At 38.1% G+C, this 27358-nt stretch overlaps 1 long non-coding RNA gene and 1 other non-coding gene across 2 annotated transcripts in view; one reads left to right on the top strand and one right to left on the bottom strand.

The window, feature by feature from the left end:
• The window catches only part of LOC129637952 (uncharacterized), a 478487-nt gene that overhangs the window by 79489 nt on the left and 371640 nt on the right, over nucleotides 1–27358 (bottom strand). The window lies entirely within an intron of this gene.
• On the top strand, nucleotides 13488–13633 carry LOC129642637 (small nucleolar RNA SNORA79). Its single transcript, XR_008709892.1, has one exon. It is a non-coding gene; the product is annotated as a small nucleolar RNA SNORA79 (small nucleolar RNA).

Genomic DNA, 27358 nt, shown 5'->3' with positions numbered 1-27358 from the left:
TTTCTTTATCACTGAATCACCAGGGAAGCCCCTATCTACCGTAGAAGGCACCAAACTTTGCTGAGAGTTTCTAAAACCAAGATGGTTTGGGAGGATAGAGCATGCTTAACCAAATTATCCCCAGTCCATGTAACAGGGCAGGCGAGCTGCTACTTGTTTTCCTGTGGAACCAAAGATGGTGGTGTTCTGACATTGATTATTAATAGCTGACAGGTAGAAATTTCACGTGTGGCACAAAGATGCCAAAGAAGAAAACAACACATCACTGTGGATGGAAAATAAATTGGAACAAAGAAGGTTTAGCAAATACTGACATAATGTTTAGAAAGTCAGATGAACCTAGAGGAGATGCTGGTAGAAGTGGAGGGAGTGGAGTAAGTACTGAATTAAGTAGTTTAATCCTAAAATAAGTGAGTCCACATAGAATGGACTAAGACTGTATGTTTGGCCCTCAGGGAAAAGGAAAGCTCAAGACAAGGTTGAGTTGTAGAAAAAAGAATCACATTTTTATTCCTGCATATTTTAGTGATTGAGAAATATCAATTCCTACATCTCCAATTAACATCTATGTTAGAAACTAGCTTGTTAACTTTGTCTTAGAGAATTCTTTCAACCAAGAATTTACTGAAATACCACTGACTATTTTACTAAATAACATTCTGAAAGCAAAATGAGCAAGTCACCAAGGACAAATCTTGTCCTCTGGTAGATTCTGCATAAATGATTTCTGTTAGCTTCCTTTCATCAAGATTTTTGCCAATTAATTCATAAATATTAGCATTTCATTAATTGCACCAATATTAACATTGCATGTCAGTGGGGATTTTTAAGCAAATTTCTAATTACATTCAAAAAGTAAAACAAGGAAAAGGTTTTCTAATAACGTTGGTATTAGCAGGCACTAGAATTGGTTTTGTCTTGAGTACACATACATTCTAGTATAAAAATCTATTGCTCTGAGTTTTAATGATCGATTTTATGGGTATTTTATGAATAACACATACTGAGTACCATTAATTGGATAATGAATTTCAAGGCTTGGGATGAATTTAAGAAGCAATTTATGCATCTTATGAATCTCTCTTTTTTTTAAATCAACAGAAAATCAATTTCTAGGAAGTTAAATATTTTCTACATGTTTATTTAAGTACTAATCTATAATGCAAGTGAATTATAGGCATAATTCAAGTATACTTTTGTTTTAATAATTTTTTCCAAAAGAAAAAAAAATATGGTCTAATAAAGGAGGGAGATTTTTTTGAGAAAACATCTTATTTTTAGTTTTCATAAGTCAAACACTTTTACTATTTTAAAATTTGCTGTATAATACTGAACTTTATGCTAATTTGCCATAATTTAATTTGTTTTACATATAAATTGTTTTCACACTAGCAACATGCTACAGGAACTAAAATAAGAATTCATTTGTTTAATAATCCCTTTATAGAAACTCCTGAGGTCTAATGAGGCGGGAATCTGAGAAGTAGTGACTTTGGGGCTTCAATTGTCATTTTGTTTGTTTATTTTATCCCTTGTCAGACTCATTTTAATTTCCATGGGGAATCCTCATAACTTAGGGGAAATTGTGAAGATGAATAACAAACATAAAGGTAATTTGTGGATTATATCTGTGTTTGACCTAAATCCTTATTCATTCTTAAGAGTATCAAGTTATTTTTGTATCATTTTTTCCCCTTAAATTTGTGACTATTTTCCTGAAATTTAAAAATCACTCGATAGAAACGAATTAGAATTTCTTTCTCTTAAGACATTTAAAGAACATAAATATCCTTCTGAAATCCCCCTCCCACATCATTTCCTGGTAGCACTGGCCTTCCATTCGTCTAATCTTTGAGTATTTGAGGTCTTTCTAACCTTAAAGCCCTTACACATGCTATTATTTTGCTCCAGCTCATTCCTAATTTTTAAAACCTCACTAGGGAAATTCCCCTTCCTCAGAGTCTTGCCCTAACTCTTTCATCTGAATTAGATAAATCTATCCTTCTCCTTGATGACATCCTGTTCTTTTTCTTGTTGGCATTTATTAAATTTGAATTTTATATTTTTTGTGTGTATTTATTCTATCTGTACCTACCTCTCAGACTAGACTAAATCCAAGAAGACAAAGGCAATGCCTGATTTGGCTCATTGATTTTTTTTTTTTTTTTAGGTTTGGCAAATAAGTGGAATTCAGAGAATGAACGACTGAATGAAAGAAATGGTGGCTTACAACAAGACATGTGAAATTGCATAGAATCCAATACAGCATCATTATTCCATAACCATTAATGGATAGTCAAAATGATGTTCTGAGCTCTCTAGAATAAAGTTAAATTATTCAACATATTTTGTTTAAGAAGGCAGGAAACATACATCTAAAATAATGTCCAAAAAATTTTAAAAATAATAACAGGGAAAATGTGTATACTGCGATATATATACATACAACTAACCAGTTCTATTTGCATCTCACATTACTAGGATCATTTTGCCCCATAGAATCTAAATACTGTCTCCTGAAGGAGATGCAGTTAACAGTAAACAGCTCAGAAAGCTCTTCCTGAACTTTAATTTTAGTAGCAGTTTATTAGGTAGCAGCTCCAGAGAAGACTAGAAATTTACAAACAATAATTGAAACTTGTCACCTGGTCAAATACTGCAAAACCTAACACTTCTAATTTTTTCCCCATTAATTATTCCAGATTTCTTATGTAGGAGGAGGAAGAGATGCTGAAAGCGGAAACCCCATGCAGTGACTGCCTCCTTTGGAGCAGTTCGTTATGAAAAGTTGGTATCTGCCATACTGATTGACTGAGAGCAACAGAAAACCCCCCGAGGCCTTCTGGTTCAGTTGGGATTGTAATGATAGACTAGCAAGATAAAAGCCTGCCAGAACATTAGCTTCAACTGTATGACAATGCCCTCCCCAAGAAGATACGATGCCGTGTGGATGAATATAGATTGAAAGCGTGGATCCTGGCAGCAGCACTGATTTCACTCAGAAAGCCCATGTGCGGAGAGGATGCTGTGTCTGCTCAGGATAAGGATTCCAGCAATGTGTGAAAAATTCGTTTTCTCAGCTGGAAATGCTCATGTGTCTAGTTGTACAAGTGGTAAATTTGGGGTCCATACTAATGCTGAAGTTTGAGAGAGAGAAAGAAAAAGAGTTGTGTGGATATCTACCCCTGTTTGGAATGAGTGGATTCTTTTTGGCCTAATACTGGGGCATGGGGAGAGGATCACACACCACTCAGAAATAAAATTTCTTTCTAGGATTCCTTGAAGTCCTACTTTCCAAATGCACCCTGATGCCATGAAGTAATTCATTTTCCTCTCCTCTAGAGAACGCACACAGTTGTCATCATTTTTATTATTTCTCTGACTGATTCTCTCCTTCTGACTCCACAGAGCAGAAAATTTACCCTCCAGAGGTGCAGAGAGAATAGATTTCTGTTATTTTTTTTTATTATTTCTCCAAATATATTTTTTTTTCTCCTTTGAGGGTGAAAAAAGAAGATGACAAACTTTGATACCTTTGCATTAGAGTGGTTAATAACATTGACTTTGAAATTAGCCTGAAAACCTGTAGGATTTTTCAAACTATGAGAACTTAAGAAAGTCACTATAACTCTCTAAGCCTCATAAGGCTGTTGTATGAACCTGATGGGATAATGATAATAAAGTGAGGCACATGGAAACTCTCCATAAATGTTTTCTAATGGCATTATTATCATAAACACAGTGGAAACAGCATATTTCAGTCATGCTTATTGATATGTTATCCTATGGACTTGGCCAAGAATCAAGCCAAAGTATGACAATTCATTTGCCTCCTCCTTTTTTTTGGAGAAAAGGAGTTATGAGTGGCATTCAACTTCACCTGAAAAATCTTTCTCAAAATGGGATGCATGAATTTAAATCTTTACCTTAGAGAAATAGTAAGGAAATGTCCTTTCTGTGACATGACTTTGAAGACGTTCTGACATCTGGGATGAAATAAAATATTTTCACTAAAAATGTAACCATCATTGTACTCGGTGCCTATGGGATATGTGTAATTCAGTAGTAAAAATTCAATAATAATTTTTAGTCTTTATATAATAGAAATCAAATCTTTTGCATTTCTCCCTCTCATCCAAGTTGAACGGCTTGCTTTTGTCACCACAAAATAGCTGAATAGCTGGGAATAGCTGAATAAAACATAACTTTTAGTGTTTGCTGATAACTATTTTTTGATGGAATAAAAATCTGATGATATTCTGGCATCATATAACAGATACAAAATTCATAGCATTTCCTCTCCAGTATGTAACATTGCTAAACTCGTTGCAAGTGGAAAAAATTGAGTTCGGCACTCTAGGATTATTTAGAATAGATCATAAATGATAATCTTTCTTTTAGAGAGTTAATATATGTTATCACTATTTTTTGATTTACAATATTTCAGCATATTATTTATTTTGGCTTCTCTGGTGACTCAGACGGTAAAAAATCTGCTTGTAATGCAGGAGATCTGGATTTGATTCCTGGATCAGGAAGATCTCCTGGGGAAAGAAATAGCAACCCATTCCAGTTTTCTCACCTGGAGAATTCCATGGACAGAGGAGCCTGGTGGGATACAGTCTATGATGATTTATTTTTCATTTTTTTATTTTATACTACTCCTGTAATAATTCAGTCTATGACCTCCTTGCCTTATAGAATTAAAAGCTGAGAACTGTAATGCCATTTTATTTTTATGCAATATCTCTTCATTTTAGAAAAGTCACTAATATTGTTAGACAAAAATTATTTGCCCTCATCTCATCATGAACTATGAAAATTTAAAAAGAGAAAGATAATGAATTTGGTTTTGAACATATTGTATTTTACATACCTACTTAGATATCAACCATCTGGAGGCACTCGACTTGCTAAGATATAAATCTGGACCACTTTAGAATGGCATGTACTAAATATGTAAGGATTATCAGCAGAGGAGACAGTTGAAACCAGGGATATACATTACAATACTACTTTTTCTCAAGCTTTAATGTGTATGCTGAAGCTGAAACTCCAATACTTTGGCCACCTCATGCAAAGAGTTGACTCACTGGAAAAGACTCTGATGCTGGGAGGGATTGGGAGCAGGAGGAGAAGGGGACGACAGAGGATGAGATGGCTGGATGGCATCACTGACTCGATGGACATGAGTTTGTGTGAACTCCGGGAGTTGGTGATGGACAGGGAGGCCTGGAATGCTATGATTCATAGGGTCGCAGAGTTGGACGTGACTGAGCGACTGAACTGAACTGAATGTGTATTTATAGGAATCCACCTGAGGATGTTAAAATGCAGATCTGTGATGCAGTGTGGGGCTTCTTTAAGTCTGAGGAGCTCACAGAGGCTGATGCTGCTGGTTGACAGATCATACTGTGAGTGGCAAGATTTAGACCACTCAAGGGAAAAGTTAGACTGAAAAGAATAAATAACTAGGAAGATGATCCTGGATAACACATCAGAAAATAATTCAAAGAAAGGCAGTGAAAATGATTAAAATAAATGAATTAAAATAAAAAATGACCAAAGAAAAAGAACAACAACTAGGACAAATCACTTTTTAAGAAGTGACTGGTCAAACAGGGGCAAATGATGTGAAAAAGGAAGGCACAGAAGGAAGAAATGAAAAGTCCATATATTTAATAATTAAAAGATCATCAGTTATTTATAGATTGCTCATTCAAGTACTTGTCAGATATATTCATTTTGAATATTTTCTCTCAGTCTGTAGCTTGCCTGTTCTTTTTCTTAATGGTGACTTGACCATAGACAGGGAGGCCTGGTGTGCTGCAGTTCATGGGGTCGCAAAGAATCAGACACGACTGAGTGACTGAACTGAACTGAACTGATGTGCAGAAGGATTTTATTTTTATGAAATCTGATACACCAGTATTTTATTTTATGGATAGTGCTTTCTTTGTTCCCTCTAAGAAATTTCTGCCTATGCTGTCGAGATGTTTTCCTAAGAATAGTATGAAATTTTTATCATTTTTATGCTCCATGCCATACTTCATTTGAATTGATTTCTGTGTATGGAATGAGGCAGGGGTTTCCTACAAATACGTATATAATAGTAATATACATAACAATAAACTACTCAAAATAGGCAGAATTCTTGAACAGATAGTTTACAAATGAATAATAAAATCAAGAAGTGCTCAAGATCTTTAGTCATTAGGAAAATGCAAATTAGTATCACATGCAGATATTGTTCATACCTGCTAAAATAGTTATAATTAAAAACATTGAAAACACCAAATATTGTTAATATATGGGGTTATTAGAACTTTTATTCATTTCTGGTAGGACTACAAAATGGTGTGTCCACTTTGGAAAACTGTTTGAAGGTTTCTCATAAAGTGAAATATATATCTATCTTATGATTCAGCAATCCTCTTCCTGAGCATTTACAAAAGAGAAATGAAAACATGTTCACAAAGAGACATGTACAGGTATGCTCATAATAGTTTTACTCATAATGGCCCTGAACTGGAAACAATCCAAATATACAAAACAAAATAATTGATTAATGCAGTGCAGTATGATTATTTAATAGGAAGCAGCTACTAGTTATACAGGGCTTCTCTGGTGGCTCAGATGGTAAAGAATCCACCTGCAATGTGGAAGATCTGGGTTTGATCCCTGGGTTGGGAAGATCCCCTAGAGGAGGGCATGACAACCCACATCTAGTATTCTTGCCTGGAGAACTCCCTGGACAGAGGAGCCTGGTGGGCTACAGTCCATGGGGTCACAAAGAGTTGGACACGACTGAGTGACTAAACACACACCAGTTATACTTCTAGTGAAATACAATGAACTTCTGTTATAGATGACAATGTTGATGAAACTCCAAAATGTTATACAGAATCAAAGAAGCCAGATACAAAAGACTACACACTGTTCCATTTCATTTACCTTAAGTTCTACAGAAGGAAAAAATAATCTACGATGAAAGAAATCAGAATGCATTTTACATTCTGCCAGAGGCAATAACCATTCTGATTTTTTTCATCACACCTGGAAGGTGGCATGAGGGAATGATCTGGAATGAGGCAAACATAATATATCTACAAAGGTGTATAGTTTATTCAGTGTACACATTGTCAAAAATATTTAGGACTCTGCTTTCCCAGTGAATAAAAATTATACCTCAACTTAGTGAAAAGAAGGTTAAAGATGAATCATTAATTAAATTTGAAAGGCATGCTTCAGTAGAGGTGGAGGGCAGACCTCTATTTCAAAGACTGAAGGAGTATATTGCAAAAAATGTAGTACCTTCTTTTGAGGATTTTAGCTTTAAAGAGAGATACAGAGATGCCACAGTTGTTTGAAATTGAACATAGTGACTTTGTTGTTTGATATTTGTTTTAGGTTAAGGTCTGATAAACTTAGGAAGAGGAATATGTAAAGAGGATGGAGAAATAAAAAGAGTTAAACCAAGAAAAAAAAAAAAACCTGATAGTAATGCTTATGAAATGAGTTCTTAGCTTCTCCTCCCCATAATATCTACAGTCTACATTATTAGAATTAAAAGTTTAATGTATATCTGCTTAAAGTCATTTGAAGAGTTTTAGGAATGCTTGTGTAAATATGGCATTTAATACAATTTAGCGTGTTCTCCTTCATTTTTTATTTGGTTAAACACTTGTTAGGGGCTAAGAAGATGAAAAAAAAATTTTATCTGCTCTCAAGGAGCACAGATATTGTGGAAGTTTACATTTAACGTGAGATAGGCTTCTTGGGCTTCCCTGGTGGCTCAGTTTGATCCCTGGGTTTGATCCCTGGGTTGGGATCAGTTTGAACCCTGGGTTTGATCCCTGGGTTGGGAAGATCCCCTGGAGAAGGGAACAGCTACCCATTCCAATATTCTGACCTGAAGAATTCCATGGACTGTATAGTCTATGGGGTCACAAAGAGTCAGACACACTGAGTGACTTTCACTTTCAGGCTACTTAAATAGGCTTGGAATTTTGCTCTCAAGTTCTTAAACTAGTGACCTCAACTTCGTTGCTGCTGCTAAGTAACTTCAGTCGTGTCTGACTCTTCGTGGCCCCATAGATGGCAGGCCACCAGGCTCCCCCATCCCTGGGATTCTCCAGGCAAGAACACTGGAGTGGGTTGCCATTTCCTTCTCCAATGCATGAAAGTGAAAAGTGACAGTGAAGTCGCTCAGTCGTGTCCGACTCTTAGCAACCCCATGGACTGCAGCCTACCAGGCTCCTCCGTCCATGGGATTTTCCAGGCAAGAGTACTGGAGTGGAGTACCATTGCCTTCTCCGTCAACTTCGTTAGGATTGTCCTAATAATTCTCACAGCAGAGGTTGGTTTTCCTAACCAATCTGAATTAAATAATGGTCTAGGACCTACTGTATTTTAAAATAAAATATTACCTAAAATTATATTTCAGAATCGTATGAAGGCTCTTGGGATAAAGAAATAGCTTGGGTGAGGCAAAGATAAATACAAAATAAGAGAGATAAAGAACCTCTGAATACCATGAAGCATCTTTGGTGTTGCTACACTGAGATAAACAATAGGAAAGCTATTTAAGTTCTATATGTAGCTCTAATCTATTTGGATGTGATACTGTTGAACCTAGGCTGTCATAGGCTACTCTGGGGCTTTCTACAATGAAGCTAATATAGCAAAAGCCATTTGCTAATATTTTTCATTGGCTCAAGCTTTAATCTATTATATGTTTTATTTCCCAGTTTTACAGTATTCTTTTATGGGGTTTGAGTGGATTCATGGTGTTCATTTCTATCTGTTATTATTTTATCTGGATTTGTAGATATTAAATTTATTGTAGTTGACACAAACAATATCACCTTATTCATCCAAATTTACCATTTCTTAGAATGGATTAGGGGCTTTGAGCAGAATGGGGAGACTGATATATGGAAATGACATATGGGATCACACAAGAGCAAAAGAAATGAGTGTTCCCTAACTTCCATGAAAATACAAGAGGGTTCCGTCAAGGAAGGTTTTTCTTGAAAATGGGAACCTGGAATTTTTGACAGCAATTTACCACACAGTGGTTCGAGCACTGACTCTGAAGCCAGAGTGGTGTGACTCAATTTACTCTTCTGTGAAATGGAGTGTGTAACAGTTATGTGAGGAAAAATAACAGCTGTGAGAGTCAAGGAGGTGGTATAAGTAGTGTTGAGAATAGTGGGGCACTCAATAAAATTAGACATTATTACTGGAGTGAAAATAATTTCTCACTTCTAGTAGTTTCTCATACCTTACATACATATACAACACACAAAACCAAACTCTGGCTTTATGGTCCAAGATATGTCCAAATTCACACAGTCATTGCTCTGGATTCATGATCTCTCGACATAGAATTCTAGCTAAACAGTGCCATTTTCTTCTTCTATAATCAGCTACAAATTCATTTATCAATTGCTGGCCGGAATCCCTATGAGACTCAAGTAAACTTTCACATTTTGAAGCCCACAGCCCACCTTGTTGTCCCTGTTTGTTCTCTGAGAATGCTTTCAAACAATCTCCTTTTCTGAAATACTAGAAAGGGACTCTTTATTAAATACCTTGGTTCCTATTTTCTTCTTTATAATGTGGCTACACTTGCTATTTCCAGGAGCTCCCCAGTTCTTTATTCAGTGCAGAGATAGGCTGCCCTGAAATCTTTAATTACTGATCATACCATCCTCTTCATCTTCATTCCTTCTTAATCTATTCACCCAAGGCTGACTTGTGTCTTCTGTCAAAGTCCCTATAGATGAAATTGCTTTCTCAATTAACATATGTCTGTCTGTCCTCCCACCCACTGATTTAGGGGAAAAAAAAACCAACACCCTCCTATTCTGCAAAGAATGCCACTTAGAAAGGTTGTTAATCACTACCTGCTTGTTCTGCATTGTATTGTTCTGCATTGTATTATGCTGCTCGATTGCAAGCTCCACAGGGCAGAGCCTTTATTTGCCTTGCCCCGGCTATCGTTCAGTGCAGTGCACACTGATGACACTATAGAAAAAACAAACAATGGCTTTTCCCACGTTTTTCCATTTTAATTGTCAAATGGGGTGGTATAAAAGCACAATTCGCAGGAGACTTGAGTACACAGCCTCTGAAATTGCTAAAATAAGCCACGTGCGCTTAGACGCCAAGTCTGTCTTTTTAAAAGAGTCATTTGCAACTCTTCTCCATTTGTCATTCTTGTTCCCTCAAAATTACCTGAAAGTTAAACTTTCTATTTAAATGATTACAGGTACCCTCAACTCCTTTGATTTAGCAGAGATCTTTCTGGGCACTGAACATAGTACCTGAATATACTTGGCACTGCTAAAATTGTAAAGACGAAAGGCAGTGTCTGTTACAGCCTTTTCACAAGGCTGACCCTATAAAAGGTGCCATTTCTCCGTAAAGTTCACAACTAGTACCACTGTCAACAGTCGACACATATGAACCAGTGGGAAGGGATTAAAAAATAATAAAAATAAATAAATGTTAATCTCTCGCCAGAACACAGTTTACCTCATCTCGAGGAAATTCACACAAAGGCAAGCATAGTTCAGACAGTTGCCAAGTATTTTCACTGCTTCTGCCTGACATTAGCTCCTGCAGCATACCTCAGAAGGGACTGTTTCTGTGCATCTCTGGATTCAATATCTTACTAAATAGAATGTTGATTGAATGGTCAAAGCTCTAGATGGACTCTAAGAAATGGCAATAGTACAGAAGACAGACGTACAAATACCATAAATATTAAAGCAGATTCCAGGAAAATTGACTTATAAATGGACACCGCACAGGTCTCAATGCAAGGCTTCCCCAAAGTCTCACATATAAATACAGACAATTTAAAAATAAACTCATAAGGATACATCTTAGAAACTTTTATACAGCCTTAAGTGATAAGAAATCGTTTTTGATCTCTGAAGACAGAATTGTAGAGTACAAAGTTTTCCATATTTTTGTATCCTAAGGACTTCTCAGGGGACTTGTCAAAATGCAGATTCTCATGCCCAACACCATTGCTATTAACACAGGTCTTTGAAGGGAGAATTCTGGGTATCTGTATTTTTATGAGTTTTCTCAGTTCATTATGATGATCACATAGTAAGTGCCAGAATGGTAAGATGGGAAAATGAAATTGGAAATATCGAGCACTCATCTCTTGTTTGGATCATTTGTATGCTGTCAGATACCTTCTTGTGGATCTTATATCAGTTGTTGGAGCATTCTGAACCTCTTTCTTCTCAAATAGCAAAAGAAGGGTCTAGAATGAATACTCTCTCTAAAGTACTTTTTATGTTTTTAACTCTAACATTCATTTTATGATTCCAATTAAGAAGATGAGCTGGTTCATATTGTTTTTCTGATTCATCTTTACATATCTGAGAGATTAAGTGAGCTTGCTAAGAACAAAGCACATTGGCTTTGTTGTTTCTCTTGATACATATAACTCAAGGCTAATATCCCCACTGCATGCCAATGTATTAACACTAATGGAGAAAAAGGTTTCCTTGAGAAATTTGGAATGTGAGGGTGTTTGGAAGGGGATAAGCAATAAGTAAAAGTGTGTGATGCAAAGACTAAATTAGATTTTAGAAGAGTCTTCGAAGGCTCTTTAAACATCTATTCATGATGGTCACAAGCCCCCCGGAGAGTCAAATAAATTATCCTAAAGATTCTTTCATAAGATAATGGAGACTAATTTGAAGAAGTAAATAGTAATTGCAATATTAAGCAGTTCAAACTACCTTAATGGCTATTTTTGGAACTCCCCATGCTGACAGATTTTTTATTTTTTTGGTGCTAAGTCCTTTTCCCTCTTCCTTGAAAAAAGCATTTTACATAATTCGGCATTACCTATTTTATATATGTGGCATTTTGCTTAGCATTAAAGTAGTTTATTTGGAGAAGATCTTTTCCACACTATTCTGGGGAACAGGCTGCTACCCTCTTCAAGTAGCAGCAAAAGATGCAAGGAGGCTCGTTTAAATGTGGCTTCTCTTTAACAGCTTGTTGGGATGAGGAGCAGAACAAGAGCATAAACATTATTAAAATAGACTACAGTGCCAAATGCGAGGAAGTGCATGCCAGAAATTCTCCAAAAGTAGCATGGAACTGACAAAGAAGGCATCCTCCAGTATTTACGCTCTTGCTTTACTACGACCTACCAGGGTTCATGCACCAGCCACGTGTTCTAATCTGTATGCTGTGGCTGCACCCCTTCCCTGCCCAACGGCTCTGCAGAGAAAACAACAGGTGTTTCTAGTCAAATAACCTCGTGGAACACAATCAGTAAAGACCCCAATGGGTCTAGTAACCCACAGATTTGCTTTAAGATTTTCTTCTAATAGTCTCCTTTGGTTTTCTGGTCTTTGGGAAACACACACACACGCACATTCACATAAACATACACAAGGTTGTTTGTTCAAAACCTGTTCCACTCCCCCTCCCACCACCATTGTTTAACAGAATTCAACAGTGTTCCCAACCTGACAACAAAGGCTTAAGGTAACAAAGAATAGAGCAGACACATTTTGTGGCCCTCTTAATAAGAATCCAAACATAGGGGTTTCTGATAATGCCGAGCACTTTAAATGTAACCGCCCCCGCCCTTCGTAAAGCACTAGCTGCTCTCTGCCTGTACATGGACAGAGTTCAAATGCAGAGCTGATACAATAGCTAAGTCCTTGGGATTCTCTTTTGAATACTGTGTACAAGAGTGTGGCGAGTAGCACGGAAGCTGTTTCTGCTAAGCATGAATTTTAATCTGTACCCTCTGGCCTCTTGGAGGTCTGAAGGTTTTGTACGGATGAGGCAGGAATTTACTCGTGCCTTGAAAAAAGATGATATTGTAGGCTGTTTTTCCCTGACAAGATATGTATGTGGTCCCTCCAAGGATACTAACCCTGCCTGACAGCTTGAGTCTTACGTTACTTGAACTGGTTTTCTGGTGGTTAATCCAATTCCAGGCATTAATTGGCAGTGGCTAAACATGACAGAGCTATTTTGGTTTTTGCTTTTTTACTATAGAATCTGGAAGACTTAAAAAAAAAATTCCTCAGGTTGCAAGATAGCTCATTATGAAATCGTCACTGAGAGATAGGAAATTTTGTTCTCTGAGATTTTTTTGGAATCACTGTCTCATTGTTAAGACTAAAGTCTTGGCTGTTCTAATTTTCCACTTATCCATCATATCCCACTGCCAATTGTGGAAATACTGTTATATAGTGACAATACCTTAAATAGATTTAAGATTTTATAAGTTGGATCTAGCATACTTCTGGACACATAGTTAACATATGTTGAATGAATACATATTGGTAATGGGAATAATATTAATGATTAATATTTTTTAATGCTTATTATGTGCCAGGCACTATGTTACGTATCTTATTTGCCTTATTTCAACTAATCCTCAAAACATCCCTTTAGGTTAAATATTTTTTGTAAAAAAACAGTCGACTTCATGGCTCTTTATCTCACTGCTTGGAGTCTTAAGTAGTGGGATTTTAGTCTATTATATCTAAGCTGACTTATTTTCACGCAGAGCACCATGGGGATAGACTGGCTGTCCGTTAGTGCCTTCTGATTTTTGTGAAGTCAAATAATTACAAAACAAAACAAAATAGCAGAATAAGTAATTTGCTCAAGATCATAATAAATCAGTAAGTAGGAAACTAGTCATGTCTTGCTACTTATTCGTTACTTGAAGCATAAAGTACTATACAGATGGAAAGACAGTCGTTTTTAAATATTTTGTTTTATAGTATAATACTCAGCAAAAGAGCAAGGTATACTATAATAGATAAAGAATTTTTAAACACTCAACATACGTACACATATGTATGTGTGTATTTATTGCTTATTAACTACATTGTGTCCAACCCTTTTGCGACCCTATGGACTACTGCCTGACCGGCTCCTCTGTCTATGGATTTCCCAGGTAAGAATATTGGAGTGGGTTTCCATTTCCATCTCTAGTGTGTATATGTGTACTTATATTTCTTTACTGTTACATATATTCTTATATGGAAATTAAGACCAAAGCTTTCTTCTGACTGATAAAACTTCAGGGGATTGTTTTTATTCTTTTTGCTTATTCTAGTTTACTTTTCAAATTTATACATGTGTTAATTGTACAATAAATATTTTAAAATATATTCAGCAAATTAGAACCCTGAGAATGTAATTAATGCAGTTTAACCCAGGCAGGCCTTCGTGAAGGAAGACAATTGAGTTAGTCTGAAGAATCTATCAGATTTAGGCAAATGGAGAAGATGCAGAAAGGCAGCTAGAGAGAGAAGGAAACCTTTCTGGCAAATCCAGAGGCAAGAAAAAATATAACATATTCCAAGAATAGACACAGTCCAATTTTCTACACCAAACACAGGCCATTATATAACAGAGAATGGGCCATATAGGAGAGGTGCCTTTAGGGTGAGTCCATTCAGCCTGTTCTACACTATCCCAAGAAGAAGTCTGGATGTATGTGAAGCCACACAAAAGGTAAAGTTGAATTTATTTCAAAATTGTATGTCAGTCTTTTCAGTCAAGGCCCACTGTATACACTTTGCCCTTTGTTCAACTCTTATGTGGCACAAAGGTCCTAATAATTTAGATCTAAGTCAAGTTACACAAGGGTTTGAAGACATTCAGTTTTGACAATAAAATTCTGTTTCTTGCAAAACTGTCCTGACAGTTCAAACTTCCTAGGGTTGGGATGATAAATACATAGATGACTGCATGAAAAGGACTCAGCAGAATGCCAGGCACATGAAAAGTATTCCACACATGGTGGCCACTATCAATTGTACTCATTAGTTCTGGAGAAAACCCAAGTGTATAGTCACAGACAGAAGTGACTGGCAAAGTGTTGAAAGCCATCTCATAGAAGGATATTTTCTCCATCATGTTCAATATAGTCTACATACAATGTACAATTTCTACCATTAGCTATCTTGTTGATATAAGTGGTAAAGGTTCCTACTTAGATGAAATAGGACTATTTAAGGAAATAGGACTAGTTAAGTAAATAGAAGAGAGGAATGAAACAAAATATTGACCAACAAACTGATATTACCCAGGCACTGTGCTAGGCACTTCGCACACTTTTCTATATTTAGGCTTCACAAAAAACCTGTATGGTATCTGTTTTTAACCTCATTTCAAAAATAAGAAAACACAGGCTACAAAAGAGTACCTAGTTTATTAATGATTATTATTTGGATAGAACATGGGAAAAAGGAATTCAACCTGTGATTCTGAAATTCACGGTCTTTCCGTGAGAAGCCATGCTTAATTAGAAAGAAGTAAAGCACGTGGTAGAGCAGCAAGGGTATAAGAAACATGAATGCTGAGTTCACTAACCATTCCTTAACTTTTGTCAGATCATTTGATTTTCTGTTTGTAGGTGTATCAAGTATTCAAAAAAGAGATTCAATTCTATGACTGCTATAGGCTCTTTCTTATTTGAAATTGATCAAGATTATGATCTCATTATTTTTTAAGTCTAATTATTTAAAGCAATTGACAAGGGATATTTTATAAAATAAGAACTAAGGATTACATATGCCAACAAATTTGGAAAACTCAGCGGTGGCCACAGGACTGGACAAGGTCAGTTTTCATTCCAATCCCAAAGAAAGGCAATGCCAAAGAATGCTCAAACTACTGCATAATTGCACTCATCTCACACGCTAGTAAAGTAATGCTTACAATTCTCCAAGCCAGGCTCCAGCAATACATGAACTGTGAACTTGCAGATGTTCAAGCTGGTTTTAGAAAAGGCAGAGGAACCAGAGATCAAATTGCCAACATCTGCTGGAACATTGAAAAAGCAAGAGAGTTCCAGAAAAACATCTACTTCTGCATTATTGACTATGCCAAAGCCTTTGACTGTGTGGATCACAATAAACTGTGGAAAATTCTGAAAGAGATGGGAATACCAGACCACCTGAACTGCCTCTTGAGAAACCTGTATGCAGGTCAGGAAGCAACAGTTAGAACTGGACATAGAACAACAGACTGGTTCCAAATAGGAAAAGGAGTACGTCAAGGCTGTATATTGTCACCCTGCTTATTTAACTTATATGCAGAGTACATCATGAGCAATGCTGGGCTGGAAGAAGCACAAGCTGGAATCAAGATTGCTGGGAGAAATATCAATAACCTCAGATATGCAGATGACACCACCCTTATGGCAGAAAGTGAAGAAGAACTAAAGAGCCTCTTGATGAAAGTAAAAGAGGAGAGTGAAAAAGTTGGCCTAAAGCTCAACATTCAGAAAACTAAGATCATGGCATCTGGTCCCATCACTTCATGGCAAAGAGATGGGGAAACAGTGGAAACAGTGACTGACTTTATTTTTCTGGGCTCCAAAATCATTGCAGATGGTGATTTAGCCATGAAATTAAAAGACACTTACTCCTTGGAAGGAAAGTTATGACCAACCTAGACAGCATATTAAAAAGCAGAGGCATTACTTTGCCAACAAAGGTCTGTCTAGTCAAGGCTATGGTTTTTCCAGTGGTCATGTATAGATGTGAGAGTTAGACTATAAAGAAAGCAGAGCACCGAAGAATTGATGCTTTTGAACCGTGATGTTGGAGAAAACTCCTGAGAGTCCCTTGGACTGCAAGGAGATCCAACCAGTTCATCCTAAAGGAGATCAGTCCTGGGTGTTCATTGGAAGGACTGATGTTGAAGCTGAAACTCCAATACTTTGGCCACCTAATATGAAGATCTGACTCATTTGAAAAGACCCTGATGCTGGGAAAGATTGAGGGCAGGAGGAGAAGGGGATGACAGAGGATGAGATGGTTGGATGGCATCACCGACTTGATGGACATGGGTTTGGGTGGACTCTGGGAGTTGGTGGTGGACAGGGAGGCCTGGCGTGCTGTGATTCATGGGGTTGCAAAGAGTCGGATATGACTGAGCGGCTGAACTGAACTGAACCTAAGGCTTACACAGGCCTTACTTATGTGTTAGGAGCTATTCTAAGCACTTTACAAACATGAATTCATTGAATTAAACTCATCAAACAATATTTATGATGCAGCTATTATTATGAGATACTATTCTATCAACATTATACATATGAGGAATTGAGGGACACAGACTTTAAGTAACATGTCCAAGGCCACATAAACAGTCAAAAACAAGGCCTTTAACCCAAAGACTCTGGATCTGTTTGCTGATTGTAGTGGATATAGAAACATCAGACCTTTGAATCAGGTTCTTCCGATTCAAACAAACAAACAAAGAACATATATTTTGATTCAGAATGGTAAAGATATGGTGCTTGAAGGTGAGCACACTTGTGTAGCCAGAAAAGGATTATGAGGCTACTGATAAAGTGAAGCAGAAAAGGTAAAGGAAAGGGGGAAAGGGCTGAAATGCAAGCAACCGGGCTTCCAAATTCACACAGATAGTTACAGCTTAATTCTCTGGTTTCAGGCAGCCTGGGATCTAGAGGTATCAGTGCTTCAGGTAACAGCACTTAGATTTTTCATGGGAAACTATCCTTCCAGTCCTCAAGGGTAGTGGTTTTTAAAGTGTGGCCCTGGATGGGCAGCATCAGCCTCACCTCCTGAAAACTTAGAAATACAATCTTTATCTGCTGAGTCAGACACTCTAGGGAGTGCAGTCCAGCACAGATATGCTAAGCCCTCCAGGAAAGTCTAATGTTTGCTCAAGTTTGAGAACTCCTGCTTTAAGACATGTGATTTGGATACACCTAGTTGGGATTTGACCCTTGAAGTGGACTTTTTCATCAAAAGTGGTCAATCCTAAAATAACATCACCTGCTCCTGAGAAGAGTGACTGATTCACCCACGTAGAGCCCATGAAATACAATGTCAAAGGGTCTTACTCAAAATGTTGAGAGGATAACACATGAGATTGGAACTGCTTGTCACTAGCTTAGGAGAGCCTGCCTGAGAGTGAGACAACACAGAGAAATGCACAGGAGGCCAAGATAGTAAAGCCATGTCATCTTCTACCAATCTCTCTCTGCATCTGATTTCCTTGCAACACAAATGATATACAATTACATGTTCATTTATTCATGTTGTTCTCTCTGCTTGCAGTGCTTTCCCCATTTCTCTATTGTCCTCAGGCAGAATTAACCTTTTTTTTGTTCTCATTCCTGCACCAATCTTTTCTTACACTAAACTTAGCTCTAGTTACCCACCATTATTGTTTGTTAACCGTGTATCTCCTCTCCCCTTTCCAAAGATCATCTCCCTGAAGGTAGGAGAACAAAATTGCTGCTTATTGTTATACTTGTATCCCTAGCACTAAGCATCATAATAGATGCTTAAAATGTTTGCTGAATAAATAACTTTCCCATATACCACATGGGATTATTGCAAGGATCAAATGAGAGTAAGACTTCAGTTCAGTTCAGTTCAGTTGCTCAGTTGTGTCTGACTCTTTGCGACCACATCAATCGCAGCATGCCAGGCCTCCCTGTCCATCACCAACTCCTGGAGTTCACTCAGACTCATGTCCATCGAGTCAGTGATGCCACCCAGCCATTTCATCCTCTGTCATCCCCTTCTCCTCCTGCCCCCAATCCCTCCCAGCATCAGGGTTTTTGCAATGAGTCAGCTCTTCACATGAGGTGGCCAAAGTACTGGAGTTTCAGCTTTAGCATCATTCCTTCCAAAGAAATCCCAGGGCTGATCTCCTTCAGAATGGACTGGTTGGATCTCCTTGCAGTCCAAGGGACTCTCAAGAGTCTTCTCCAACACCACAGTTCAAAAGCATCAATTCTTTGGTGCTCAGCTTTCTTCACAGCCCAACTCTCACATCCACACGTGACCACTGGAAAAACCATAGCCTATGTGAACCATGAAATTCCTAATGTTCAAGCTGGTTTTAGAAAAGGCAGAGGAACCAGAGATCAAATAGCCAACATCCGCTGGATCATGGAAAAAGCAAGAGAGTTCCAGAAAAACATCTACTTCTGCTTTACTGACTATGCCAAAGCCTTTGACTGTGTGGATCACAAAAAACTGTGGGAAATTCTGAAAGAGATGGGAATACCAGATGACCTGACCTACCTCTTGAGAAATCTGTATTGCAGGTCAGGAAGCAACAGTTAGAACTGGACATGGAACAACAGACAGGTTCCAATAGGAAAAGGAGTACATCAAGGCTGTATATTATCACCCTGTTTATTTAACTTATATGCAGAGTACATCATAAGAAACGCTGGACTGGAAGAAGCACAAGCTGGAGTCAAGATTGCCAGGAGAAATATCAATAACCTCAGATATGCTGATGACACCACCCTTATGGCAGAAAGTGAAGAGGAACTAAAAAGCCTATTGATGAACATTAAAGAAGAGAGTGAAAAAGTTGGCTTATAGCTCAACATTCAGAAAACGAAGATCATGGCATCCGGTCCCATTACTTCATGGAAAATAGATGGGGAAACAGTGGAAACTGTCAGACTTTATTTTTCTGGGCTTCAAAATCACTGCAGATGGTGACTGCAGCCATGAAATTAAAAGACGCTTACTCCTTTGAAGGAAAGTTATGTCCAACCTAGATAACTTATACAAAAGCAGAGACATTACTTTGCCAACAAAGGTCCATCTAGTCAAGGCTATGGTTTTTCCTGTGGTCATGTATGGATGTGAGAGTTGGACTGTGAAGAAAGCTGAGCGCTGAAGAATTGATGCTTTTGAACTGTGGTGTTGGAGAAGACTCTTGAGAGTCCCTTGGACTGCAAGGAGATCCAACCAGTCCATTATGAAGGAGATCAGCCCTGGGATTTCTTTGGAGGGAATGATGCTAAAGCTGAAACTCCAGTACTTTGGCCACCTCATGCGAAGAGTTGACTCATTGGAAAAGACTCTGATGCTGGGAGGGATTGGGGGCAGGAAGAGAAGGGGACAACAGAGGATGAGATGGCTGGATGGCATCACTGTCTTGATGGACGTGAGTCTGAGTGAACACCGGGTGTTGGTGATGGACAGGGAGGCCTGGCGTGCTGCGATTCATGGGGATGTAGAGTCAGACACGACTGAGTGACTGAACTGAACTGAACTGACCTTTGTTAGCAAAGTAATGTCTGTGCTTTTCAACATGCTATAATAGGCTTAGTAAGATATAAAGCTCTATACAAACATGAGTCATATTCATAATTATTAATCTTTTACCTTGTGGGCTCATCTTTTCCAAAAATATGCAATCACAAGAGATGACTGGTAAACCTTGTAAAACTGTGATAAATTGATTATAGAAATTGCTGCAATTCTTGGCTACTCCTATATGAAATCAGCACATAAATATACAGAAAAATGACTACTCTGGTAGGAATATAAAAGAGAGATTGGGGTCCTCTGTATATGTATTTAGAGATCTAACTTTGAGTGATTAAACAAAAGAGTAGCATAAGGGAATAACTGAAATGAGACTTTCAGGTAAAGGGAAGAACATATACAAAGGCTCTGTGGCAGCAGGCATTTGGTTGATGAGGACTGGAGAAGTAGAAAATGATTAGACCAGACACTAGGCTGTATTGCTGCTGCTGCTGCTAAGTCACTTCAGTCATGTCCGACTCTGTGCGACCCCATAGACGGCAGCCCACCAGGCTCCTCCGTCCCTGGGATTCTCCAGGCAAGAACACTGGAGTAGGTTGCCATTTCCTTCTCCAATGCGTAAAAGTGAAAAGTGAAAGTGAAGTCGTTCAGTCATGTCCGACTCTTAGCAACCCCATTGACTGCAGCCTACCAGGCTCCTCCATCCATGGGATTTTCCAGGCAAGAGTACTAGAGTGGGGTGCCATTGCCTTCTCCGAGGCTGTTAGGGAATTTTTTGTTTTTGTTTTTGTTTTCACCAAGGGTAATGAGAAATCATGAAATAGTGATAAGTTGAGGAATGACATGATCATATTGGTATTTTTAAATACTACCCTGGATCTTTTCTCTTTTATTGGGTTGGCCAAGAAGTTCACTCAAATTTTTCCATAAGATGTTACAGAAAAATCCAAATGAACTTTTGGCCAACCCAATAGATATCTCAGGCCCTCCCAACCTGATATTTTACTGTTTTTATTATTTTTGAATTATAAGGTTAAAAACACAACAATTGTTTTTAAGCTCTTAACAACTCTGCTTATTTTGTGTTTCTTAACTTTTACTTGAACTGTGAAATTTGCTAAATACTAACCCCTTTTTTCATCAGGGAGAGAGTCTTGTCACCTCTGCATTGTAACAAGTAAAGGTTGAATCTAACAGATTCCTGAAACCCTCATTTAAGGAAGTCCCTCATTCAAAATTAAACTGCACTCACATAAATATTAATATACATGTATCTGATTCTTACACACATTATTAGAGTGTATTTACTAATCACAAATATTTATATTTAAAACATATTCTGGACTACTTAGCAAATTATCACATAAAATTATTTTTGAAAATTACTGCAGAAGCATTTGCTCTTATTCAATACTGAAGTTAGAATGATACAACATGGGCACTTCTATCCACTAGTATTACTTGACATTAATTAAGACAATATCACAACAAATAGAACTATAGAAATCCCCAAGGAAATTCAGATTGGTAACACAATGCTATAGTACAACCAATAATGCGTTTGACTATATAAACCCTTAGTCTAGATAAGTAAGAAATCGTTTGTTACCTTATTTTTACCCAGATTCTACTGTATGAACCTTACATCCTTTTAAAAAATGGGTATTTTTTAATGGGTTTAATTTGGGTAATCTGGCAATATTGTTTGCAGCTGTTTGACACCACCCCACCTAAAATCACAAATTCGACACTCCCACATCATCTCGGTGTTTCTCCACTGACACTTCTGGAACACACGATTGCTATTGTCAGCTACATTTACCACCCACTGCAGAGGTTTGGTGAAAGTGATTAGCTAGTGAAGGGATATATGTTTTAGAAGCTTTGAGATAGAGCAAACTATACGTATAATTCACCATATGATGTTTAGTTTGTATTCCAGTTTAACAGAGGACAGAAAAGGCAAAGGATAGAGACAAGCAAGTAATAAGAAGAGAGCTTCACAGACATAAACTCATTTTCAGCCCACTGCGTCAGCTGTGACCTCTGTTCCCACTTTGGTAGGCATGCACTAGGTGAAGAGCTCCCACTCTCAGTACTGTTGCAATTCTTTGTTGTGGGTGGCTGTCTTGTGCACTGCGGGATATTAGGACACTCCCCAGTCTAACCATTACATCCTCCCTTCAATTGTACCAAGCAGTATGTTCTTCAGGCACCTTCAAATGTCCTCTGGGAAGCCAGATAGCTCTTAGGTGAGAGCCACTGCTCCAGGCTGTACAAGTTTAGAGCTATGATAACATGCTTACTTCTTCTTTCTTCCTGAAGTTGATTATCTAGCTGCGCTGTTGTTCCCTAGCAAATAAGCTCTCGAGGAGCTCTGACCTACTAGCCCTGATACCCTCCTGACTCTTATTCTGCCCTGACCACAAATTGGCTTATTTAATAAGAATTCTAGTAATAACAGCCTTAAGAAAATTAATAATAGCTACTAATATAAAATATTTATAATGTGCCAGACCTTGTTTCTAAGCAAATTATAAACATATATCTTATTGAGTCTTTATAAAAACATCATGAGGCTAGGTAATATTATCTTAATTTATAGCTGAGTGAATTGGCATTTAGAAAGGTTAAGCAATGCTCTCAGGAAAGAAAAAAAAAAATCCAAAATTCTGATATTCTTTTCAAGGCCCTTTAGGATTTGGTCATTATTTCCCCTTTCAGCCCACCTTCCAACATGTAGACCTCCTAGGTTTTGTCTCAATTTCTCAAACAAATAGGCCAGTCTGGAAGAGTCCACATATGCTGGCTCCTGCTCTGGCATATTTGCTTCTCTGAATTTCCCCCTCCCAAATGGGCCCATTGATTCTTTGGTCAACCTGGACATCTGTTCTTTTAGACCTCCTTCATTCAATCCCACATGATTAGGTTTTTCCTTTGGAGGTTCACTGTACTTACTACTTAAGTGCCTTCTCTGTTTCTTACACTTGTCTGTGATCTCTCTTAAGTAATTCACTTTGCTTAATCCACTGCTGTTTCAGTTCAGTTCAGTTGCTCTTTTGTGTCTGACTCTTTGCTACCCCATGGACTGCAGCACACACCAGGCCTCCCTGTCCATCACCAACTCCCGGAGTTTACTCAACCTCATGTCCCTCAAGTTGGTGATGCCATCCAACCATCTCACCCTTTGTCGTCCCCTTCTCCTCCCACCTTCAATCTTTCCCAGAATCAAAGTCTTTTCTAATGAGTCAGTTCGTTGCATCAGGTGGCCAAAGTATTGGAGTTTCAGCTTCAGCATCAGTCCTTCCAATGAATATTCAGGACTGATTTCCTTTAGGATGGGCTGGTTGGATCTCCTTGCAGTCCACTGCTATTTACCCAGTGCCTATAACAGTGCTGGGCTCAAAGTTGTTATTGTTGTTTAGTTGCTAAGTTTTGCCTGACTCTTTGTGACCCTTCAGACTACAGCCGGCCAAGCTCCTCTGTCCATGGGATTGCCCAGACAAGAATACTGGAGTGGGTTGCCACTTCCTTCTCCAGGGGATCTTCCCAACCTAGGGATAGAGGGTGCATCTCCTGCATTGCAGACAGATTCTTTACCACTGAGCCACCTGGGAAGCCTTGGGCTCAAAGCTACCAATGTGTAAATGTTACCGGTGCTGTTCAATGCTTTTGAACTGGAGAAGACTCTTGAGAGTCCCTTGGACAGCAAAGAGATCAAACCAGTCAATCCTAAAAGAAATCAACCCTGAATATTCATTGGAAGGACTGATGCTGAGGCTGAAGCTCCAGTATTTTGGCCACCTGATGTAAAGAGCCAACCCTTGGGAAAAGACCCTAATGCTGGGAAAGATTGAGGGCAGGAAGAGAATGGGGGTGACAGAGAATGAGATAGTTGGATGGCATCACCAACTCAATGAACATACATTTGAGCAAATTCCGGGAGATAGTAGAGGACAGGGAAGGCTAGTGTGCTGCAGTCCATGGGGTCATAAAGAGTCAGACACAATTTAGAGACTGAACAATAAATGTTACTGATGACAGAATGAATGAATATCCCCAAAACCATTTAGCCCAGATGTTGTGGAACAGGGATATTAAGTCTCTCTGATTTTGAAGGCAGTTTCCAAATTCTTTGGCTTATTAGAGCACACTTGTTTGAAAAGATTTCCTATCCTGCTGGCTTCATTTTAGCCCTTTCCACCTACCAACCACACCCTTGTATAAAGCAAATTCGAGATACTTAGGCATCATGTGATCTGATCTCAGAAATAGAAATGACTAATACTATTATTTGTGATTTCATAGAACACACACCTAGAAATAGCAAGTGGACTATTAAATTTTTTGGGGGGGGGATTTTTTTTTTAATTTTATTTTAAACTTTACATAACTGTATTAGTTTTGCCAAATATCAAAATGAATCCGCCACAGGTATACATGTGTTCCCCATCCTGAACCCTCCTCCATCCTCCCTCCCCATTCCATCCCTCTGGGTCGTCCCAGTGCACCAGCCCCAAGCATCCAGTATCATGCATCGAACCTGGACTTGGCAAAAAAATCAAAATCAAATGACTTTAATAAAAATCACAACCAAGAATAAACCATGAAAAAAAAAAAAAAGAAAAAAAAAAACCTGTACTAGATATATCAGTTCACATGGCAATGAGTTTAATACTGTGGTGGAATTTCAATACCAAGTATCACCTTCTGTAACTGTTAACAAATGGAGTTCCTCCATGTATGAAAATTTCAGCATAATAAAATCTATGCCTCCCAATATATTTCAATAGTAGCAAGAGATTATGGTTAAGATTCTTCTAATCAGTCTTCAGATTTCATTGAATTTCACTATGATTGGATGACCTCCTCAAATCTCATAATGGGTAGTGGCAAAATTCTCTGCAAATGATCAAATGGATATGTTTACAAAATCTAAAGTACCTTGAAAAATATGTTTAAGTATGCATAGGTTAACAGCTGTTAGTTTAGTGTACTGTATATAGGATGAGATACTCAAGTGAGAAGGAATATTTGACCTATTAGAAAAGTATATTAAAGACAGTTACTATGTAAACAGCCATTATGGAGCTAGATGCCAAATGTCAACATTACAAACATACGAGTAACTGCACTTTCTTATCTTCCCTACTACTGGTGGTTTTGTGATTAGTCTACTAGGCAATGGCAATATTATGAGGCTATTAATATGAAGTCATGATTTTATTCTATGTGGGGAAAAAGTAAACCTCTCAGCTGGTAACTAAAGCTTAAATTCTGAACCCAACTTAACAAACGTATAAATGAATTTTAAAAAAGAAAGAGACAAAGATAAACTGACCTCCATCTCCACGAACAACAACAAAATCTGTGGAAGGTTTGATCCCTTACCTTAATCCTAGGGAATCTGAAGTTGTAAATAATAAAGTGGCTATAAAAATAACTATAATTATTTCACAGTAACAACAATGACATGCATCTCTATAATTGGATTATATATTGTCCTATATAAAGTATTTGTACTGTTCTTCCAAATTACTTGTATTGCTTGCCACTGATAGGATCTTCTTTGGAAGAGAAGTTGGTATATCATATAATTTTCTGCTTCAGTATATATATGCATCAGTTCAGTTCAGCTCGGTGCCTCAGTCATGTCTGACTTTTTGCGACTCCATGAATTGCAGCACGCCAGGCCTCCCTGTCCATCACCAACTCCAAGAGTCCACCCAAACCCATGTCCATCGAGTCGGTGATGCCATCCAACCATCTCAACATCTGTTGTCCCCTTCTCCTCCTGCCCTCAATCTTTACCAGCATCAGGATCTTTTCCAATGAGTCAGATCTTCACATCAGGTGGCCAAAGTATTGGAGTTTCAGCCTCAGCATCAGTCTTTCCAAGGAACACCCAGGACTGATCTCCTTTAGGATGGACTGGTTGTATCTCCTTGCAGTCCAAGGGACTCTCAAGAGTCTTCTCCAATTCCATGGTTCAAAAGCATCAATTCTATGGTGCTCAGCTTTCTTTATAGTACAACTCTCATATCCATACATGACTACTGGAAAAACCATAGCCTTGGCTAGATGGACATTTGTTGGCAAAGTAATGTCTCTACTTTTTTTAATATGCTGTCTAGGTTGGTCATAACTTTCCTTCCAAGGAGTAAGCGTCTTTTAATTTCATGGCTAAATCACCATCTGCAGTGATTTTGGAGCCCAGAAAAATAAAGTCAGCCACTGTTTCCCCATCTATTTGCCATGAAGTAATGGGACCAAATGCCACGATTTTAGTTTTCTGAATATTGAGTTTTAAGCCAACATTTTCACTCTTTTCTTTGACTTTCATCAAGAGGCTGTTTAGTTCTTCATTTTCTGCCATAAGGGTGGTGTCATCTGCATATCTGAGGTTATTGATATTTCTCCCGGCAATCTTGATTCCAGTTTGTGTTTCTTCCAGTCCAGCGTTTCTCATGATGTGCTCTGCATATAAGTTAAATAAACAGGGTGACAATATACAGCCTTGACGAACTCCTTTTCCTATTTGGAATGAGTCTGTTGTTCCATGTCCAGTTCTAACTATTGCTTCCTGACCTGCATACAGGTTTCTCAAGAGGCAGGTCAGGAGGTCTGGTTTTCCCATCTCTTTCAGAATTTTCCGCAGTTTATTGTGATCCACACAGTCAGAGGCTTTGGCATAGTCAATAAAGCAGAAATAGACGTGTTTCTGGAACTCTCTTGCTTTTTCCATGATCCAGCGGATGTTGGCAATTTGATCTCTGGTTCCTCTGCCTTTTATAAAACCAGCTTGAACATCTGGAAGTTCACGGTTCACGTATTGTTGAAGCCTGGCTTGGAGACTTTTGAGCATTACTTTACTAGCGTGTGAGATGAGTGTAATTGTGTGGCAGTTTGAGCATTCTTTGGCATTGCCTTTCTTTGGGATTGGAATAAGCTGTCTAGGTCATAACTTTTCTTCCAAGGAGCAAGCATCTTTTAATTTTATGCCTTCAGTCACCATCTGTAGTGATTTTGGAGCCCCCCAAAATAAAGTCTGTCACTGTTTCTACTGTTTCCCAATGTATTTGCCATGAAGTAATGGGACCAAGAGGCAGATCAGGTAGTCTGGTATTCCCATCTCTTTCAGAATTTTCCACAGTTTATTGTGATCCACACAGTCAAAGGCTTTGGCATAGTCAATAAAGCAGAAATAGATGTTTTTCTGGAACTCTCTTGTTTTTTCCATGATCCAGCGGATGTTGGCAATTTGATCTCTGGTTCCTCTG

The sequence above is a fragment of the Bubalus kerabau genome, chromosome 1, assembly GCF_029407905.1.
Source record: "Bubalus kerabau isolate K-KA32 ecotype Philippines breed swamp buffalo chromosome 1, PCC_UOA_SB_1v2, whole genome shotgun sequence".
In the NCBI taxonomy this organism is placed as follows: domain Eukaryota; kingdom Metazoa; phylum Chordata; class Mammalia; order Artiodactyla; family Bovidae; genus Bubalus; species Bubalus kerabau.
The sequence above is the reverse complement of the archived record's forward strand: the minus strand, read 5'-3'. Positions and strand labels throughout refer to the sequence as shown.